General features: G+C 42.3%; 1 protein-coding gene across 2 annotated transcripts in view; it reads left to right on the top strand.

Annotated features, from left to right (window-relative positions):
* The first annotated feature begins 2,023 nt into the window (after positions 1–2,023).
* LOC142303168 (cationic amino acid transporter 2-like) overlaps positions 2,024–6,000 on the top strand; it is a 43,471-nt gene continuing 39,494 nt past the window's right edge. Inside the window, exon 1 of one of the 2 annotated variants that reach the window (XM_075344338.1) lies at positions 2,024–2,146. The gene's annotated coding sequence lies outside the window, so the exon portion shown is untranslated. Of the gene's footprint in view, positions 2,147–2,180; positions 2,284–6,000 lie in introns of those variants that run through there. The other variant, XM_075344339.1, reaches the window with a different exon arrangement.

The following is a 6,000-nucleotide window of genomic DNA, read 5'->3' as shown; positions in this document are numbered from 1 at the left end:
GATCTCTTATCAGTTACCTGTTTTGGGTCTCTGAGAAAACATTCTGAGACCTTTTATTATCCCTGTATTTATAGCAAATTTTGATTTACACCCACAAGTCATATCTCACCTGAGGAATCCTTTGTAACCTACGGGAAGAAAAGTATTTCACAATACAAACTGCATACAGTAATAAATAGAGCTTTTAAACCTGAAAAAGCTGGTGTACTTGCTTTGAAAATCTGTATACTGTTAGAATGGTTTTATAATGCTTGCAATTAGAATGATTATTTTATGAATCCAGCACTCAAAAAATGCTCATTTTCATTTGCAGATTATACAGGCACAGAATGATGCACCCCCATGCCGGCACGCTGTTACTGTCGCTGTCAACCACCTGGTAGTTGTCGGTAAAAGATTAAAGGGCTGCCCAGGTTTAGAAAAACACGTTTTTCTTCCGAAAAACAATGCCGCACCTGTGCTATTGCAGCTTACCCCTATTCAGTGGATCTGAGCTAATACCAAATTCAACCTTTAGACAGGTGTGGAACTTTTTCCTGAAGAAAGCAGCCTTTAATTTTGAAACCTTGACAAAAAAGATTTTCTCAATGTGATAAATGTTGGATCCAGCCAGCTTCACTGCCACTGTGCTCCTCCAATGTGCTCGTCCGATGTGCTCCTCCAATGTGCTCCTCCGATGTGCTCCTCCAATGTGCTCCTCCAATGTGCTCCTCCAATGTGCTCCTCCAATGTGCTCTTCCGATGTGCTCCTCCAATTTGGTCTTCTGATGTGCTCCTCCTCCGTTGCTCTCCTCTGTTGCTCTCATCTGATGAGCTCCTCTGATGTTCTCCTTTGATGCGCTCCACCGCTGTGCTCCTCCGATATGCACCTCCATTGCGCTCCTCTGTTGTGCTCCTCCAATGTGCTTCACCTTTGTGCTCCTCCGTTGGTCTCCTCCATTGTGCTCCTCAGTTGCTCTCCTCTGATGTGCTCCTCTGATGTGCTCCTTTGATGTGCTCCTCTGATGTGCTCCTCCGTTGGTCTCCTCAGTTGCTCTCCTGCAATGTGCCCCTCCGATGTGCTCCTCCGATGTGCTCCTCTGATGTGCTCTTCCATTGATCTTCTCCATTGCGCTCCTCTGATGCCCTCCTCCATTGTGCTCCTCTGTTGCTCTCCTCCAATGCGCTAATCTGATGTGCTCCTCCATTGCTCTACTCCATTGCTCTACTATGTTGCGCTTCTTTGATGCGCTCTTCTTTTGTGCTCCTCTGTTGCTTTTCTCTGATGTGCTCCTCCTTCTTTCTTCCATTACGTTCCTATGTTGTGCTCCTCCTATGCACTTCTCCATTGCTCTCCTCCAATGAGCTCCTCTGATAAACTCCTCCGTTGCGCTCCTCCATTGCTCTCCTCTGTTGTTCTCCTCCGATTCACTACTCCTTTGTTCTCCTCCGATACACGCTCCTCTGATGCACTGCTCTGATGTGCTCCTCCGATGCACTCCTCTGTTGCTCGCCTCCTATGCTTTAGATGTAAAGCTACTTTCTCTTGCTGTATTGGTGAGCACACAGTTGGGGGTCAAAGTATCAATCAACCAGTAAGCAAGATGACAGGGCAGCATTGTGCTTCTAAAATGATGAGAAAATACTTTTAAGATTTAGTATAGTTGGTGATGGAAGAAACAGTACAATATACTAAACTGGAATTTTGCCATTTAGCCTAAGATCACTTTCTTTAAAATCATGTAAATAAAAAGGTTTTCCATATAAGGGAGTCAAAAATAAAATATCAAAATTTAAACAAATTACTCAATAGAAAACATGAATTCCAAGGAAAGCAATGAAGTGATAGAAATTTCCTGCCACAATGAGTCTCTTCTAAATGTTAATTACAGCCTTAGCCCTAGCAGGCAGCACATCAGCCCTCTGTTACTTGTACAGAATTTGGAAAGTGTTGTGGGAAAAAAAGTGTTTCTAGACAGATCTCCTTGTTGGAGCTGGCGGTAGGGGCTGATAAAGGGCAGCAGTAGGTGGGGATCCAGCTGAAAAGAAATCCGTTCTCAGAGTCTATTTATTAAGGAGGTTCTGCCCTCTCTCTCCGCTCTCTCTGGACCATTCCACATCTCTGTGTGCCATGACTACCAGACTATAGTCTCTCCGGGCAAATAAGGTAAAAAGTTTTAGATATTAAGCTAACTTTAGATTATAATGTGTTGTCTTGCTGTATTTCACGGAGAACCAATGGATTTCTTTATGAAGAGTTGAACACGCCTACACGTCTATTTATTGTCTACAAGACCAAGATTGGTAAGGGAATTATTTAATACACCATATTCACAGATTTATCGGCATCTATTAAAAGGATTTTTCCAAGTCAAGCCACCATTATTTAAGGGGTGTGAGACAGGTCTGCATTAACCCCCTGAAGAAGCTTAATGCGAAACATTCATTGAAGATGATTATTGAATTAATGATGCGGTCTCTGGATATCATAAGGCATCATCTTTCTTGGCAGTAGGTCTATGATACTGTGATATATTCCTATATAGCATGTGTGCTAAATGAGTTATTGTTGATTCCCACGGTGTTTATTATTTTATGTACTGTATTTAATGGATCTGACTATGGCTTGACAATTTATTTTTTTTTTCTTTTAAATTATGATTTAAGAAAAATTGGTATATACCTGTATTTCTCCATGAAATAACACTTCTGGAGAAATGGTCGAATGCTAAATTCTACGAAAAGATGCTCCATATACAGTGTGTCCACCTATATCCTGTCCACCACCATTAACTTGAGAACGGCGGCAGCTATAGGAATAGACGAGGTATCTAGGTATAGTGAAGTATCCATGCACTACGCAATGAAACCACGTATAGCGCCACCTGGTGGAAAACAACGGAGTTAGCATTTTTATCTCAAAAACGGAACGAGATAGAGAAAAAAAGTGAATTACAAAGTTGTAGGGCATCATCAATTCAATACGAATCGACACCTTGCATACAGAAATGCTATGATTAGAACGTGTAAAACTCAAAAGGCTGCGAACATGAAGCGATACCTCATGGAGACCTTCCTACAATTCATTGGGTATGGTGGCTGCGTGGAGTGGCCTCCACACTCACCTGACCTGACCCCATTGGACTTCTTTCTGTGAGGTCACACCAAATAGCAGGTGTATGCGACCCCTCCACCAACATTGCAGGACCTACGACGATGTATTACAGATGCTTGTGCACAACGTGTAGCGAGATACAGTATGCTGTCCAGAGTCCAGATGTGCATTGCAGCCGACAGTGGCCACTTTGAGCATCAAAGTTAAATGAGTGCCATATGCGTGACCAGCATTCAATGTTTTGGGGGGGTCATGGGTTTCATATCATAGCATTTCTGTATGCAAGGTGTCGATTCGTATTGAATTGATGATGCCCTACAATTTTTTAATTCACTTTTTTTCTCTATCTCGTTCCGTTTTCGAGATAAAAATGCTAATGCTGTTTTCCACCAGGTGGCGCTATAGGTGGTTTCATTGCGTAGCGCATGCTACTTTACTATACCTAGGCACCACTTCTATGCCTATAGCTGCCGCCGTTCTGAAGTTAATGGCGGTGGACAGGATATGGATGGACACACTGTATAAGTAAGGTCATAGTAAAAGAGTTGGCAGGTCCTCTAAGGGTATGGGCATTGTTTTTCCTGAAGCGTCTTACTTGGCATGTTTTTGTTGTTTTTATGGCTAAACTGGCGAGAGGCTTCCAATTTGGAAGCCTCTTGATGAATGGTCAGGCCATTTGTTTTAGACACTTTACGGCTTTGGAAACCTGAAGCTTTTAGAATAATAGAGAAAAACAGAACATGTACACAGCAAGTTGTTTTGACATTGCTGTGCATGTGTTCATTCTTTGTAGCAGTTCTAAAGTGCTTTTTCAGGTGGATTCTGCCTGAAAAGCATTAGATCAGTCATCAGAGCAGGGAAAGTTGACGTCCCATCCTGGGACTAGGTAAAAAAAAGAAGAAAAAGGTTTTAAAAAACTAAAAAAATATAACCCCCCCTCCCCCCCGCACAAAATAAAGAACACAAAATGCAAAATATAACACACCAATAATTAAGAATATTTATGTAAAAACATAAAACTGTAGATACAGTCTTTGGCTTCACCATGTTCATGGGACAACACTGAAGTTATGACACTTTGATGCAATGTAAAGTAGTCAGTGTCCAGCTTGTATAACAGTGTAAATTTAGTAATAACTCAACACACAGCCATTAATGTCTAAACTGCTGGGAACAAAACTGAGTTGACCCTTGAGTGAAAATGGCCAAATTGTGGCTAAGGTGTCAATATTTTGTGCGGCCACCATTATTCTCAAGCACTGCTTTAACTCTCTTGGTCATGGAGTTCTCTAGAGCTTCACAGGAGCCGCTGGATCCTCTTCCATCCTTCATGACGACATCACGGAGATGGTGGATGTTAGAGAACTTGTGCTTCTCCACCTTCCGTTTGAGGAGATCCCACAGATGCTCAGTAGGGTTTAGGTCTGGAGACATGCTTGGCCAGTCCAGCATCTTTACCCTCAGTGTGTTTGAGGTTGTTATATTGGGATACTTCTCTGCGGCACAGTTTCCAAAGGGAGGGGATCATGCTCTGCTTCAGTATGTCGCAGTACATGTTGCATTCATTGTTGCTTCAATGAACTGTAGCTCCCCACAGCCAGCAACACTCATGCAGCCCCAAACCATGACACTCCCACCACCATGCTTGACTGTAGGCAGGACACACTTGTCTATGTGCTCCTCATCTGGTTGCCGCCACACATGCTTAGCACTATCTAAACCAAATAAGTTAATATTGCTCTAATCAGAATACAAGACGGTTCCAGTAATCCATGTCCTTAGAATGCTTGTCTTCATCAAACTGCAGACTTTCTTGTGCATCATCTTTAGAAGAGGCTTCCATCTGTGGTGAACACAAAACTGCAGCATTGAGACATACCCCAAGGAAAAAAACAGAGGGTCAATAACAGAAAAAAAACATCTATGGAATATATTTGAACTCCATTTGTATCATTGCAGTCTATAGCCCCATAGGGGGATTTGTGTGAATCCTATTCAAGGGGGATTCAGGTGGACCTCCCCTGGACGCAGTGCAGAAATGCAGTGTGAACAGGGCTGTATATACTATTCCAAACTATTCCAGTTACCAGCTAGACAAAGGTCAGAAGACACTTTTTTTTACAATCTGCAACTCGTTAATTCTTTCACCGTTTTTACCCTATTCAAATGAATGGGAAACAAAAACACAAGTGAAAACACAGTGTACTGTGTGTAGCATTTTTTTCCCAACACCCTGGGGGGGGGGTATTTAGAATAATCTGCAGCAAAAATGAACATACCCTAAAGGGGTACTTTGTGAATGTAAAAAAAAATGCCATAAAAATAATAAATCCCCCAAGACTCAAGCACCGATACTCCAGTATTTTCCACTAATCTTGGCACCTGGGCTGTATGTTATGATATGACCACGTGGATCATTTGCATTTGCAGCCCAGTAATATGGTGCCGAAATAACTCTTCATGTGGTATCACCCCTATTTCTATGCAAATGCAGTTTTACAAGCAGGCTCACAGCATAATATACAGTGTGTCCACCCATATCCTGTCCACCGCCATTAACTTCAGAACAGCGGCAGCTATAGGCATAGAAGTGGTGTCTAGGTATAGTATAGTAGCCATGCGCTACGCAATGAAACCACCTATAGTGCCACCTGGTGGAAAACAACGGAGTTAGCATTTTTATCTCGAAAATGGAACGAGATAGAGAAAAAAGTGAATTACAAAGTTGCAGGGCATCATCAATTCAATACGAATCGACACCTTGCATACAGAAATGCTATGATATGAAACCCATAACCCTCAAAACATTGAATGCTGGTCACGCATATGGTGCTTATTTAACTTTGATGCTCAAAGTGGCCCCCGTCAGCTGCAATGCACATCTGGACTCTGCACAGCATACTGTA

This window comes from Anomaloglossus baeobatrachus, chromosome 4 (assembly GCF_048569485.1).
Source record: "Anomaloglossus baeobatrachus isolate aAnoBae1 chromosome 4, aAnoBae1.hap1, whole genome shotgun sequence".
Taxonomy (NCBI): domain Eukaryota; kingdom Metazoa; phylum Chordata; class Amphibia; order Anura; family Aromobatidae; genus Anomaloglossus; species Anomaloglossus baeobatrachus.
Note: the sequence above shows the minus strand (reverse complement) of the source record. Positions and strands in the feature narration are given on the sequence as shown.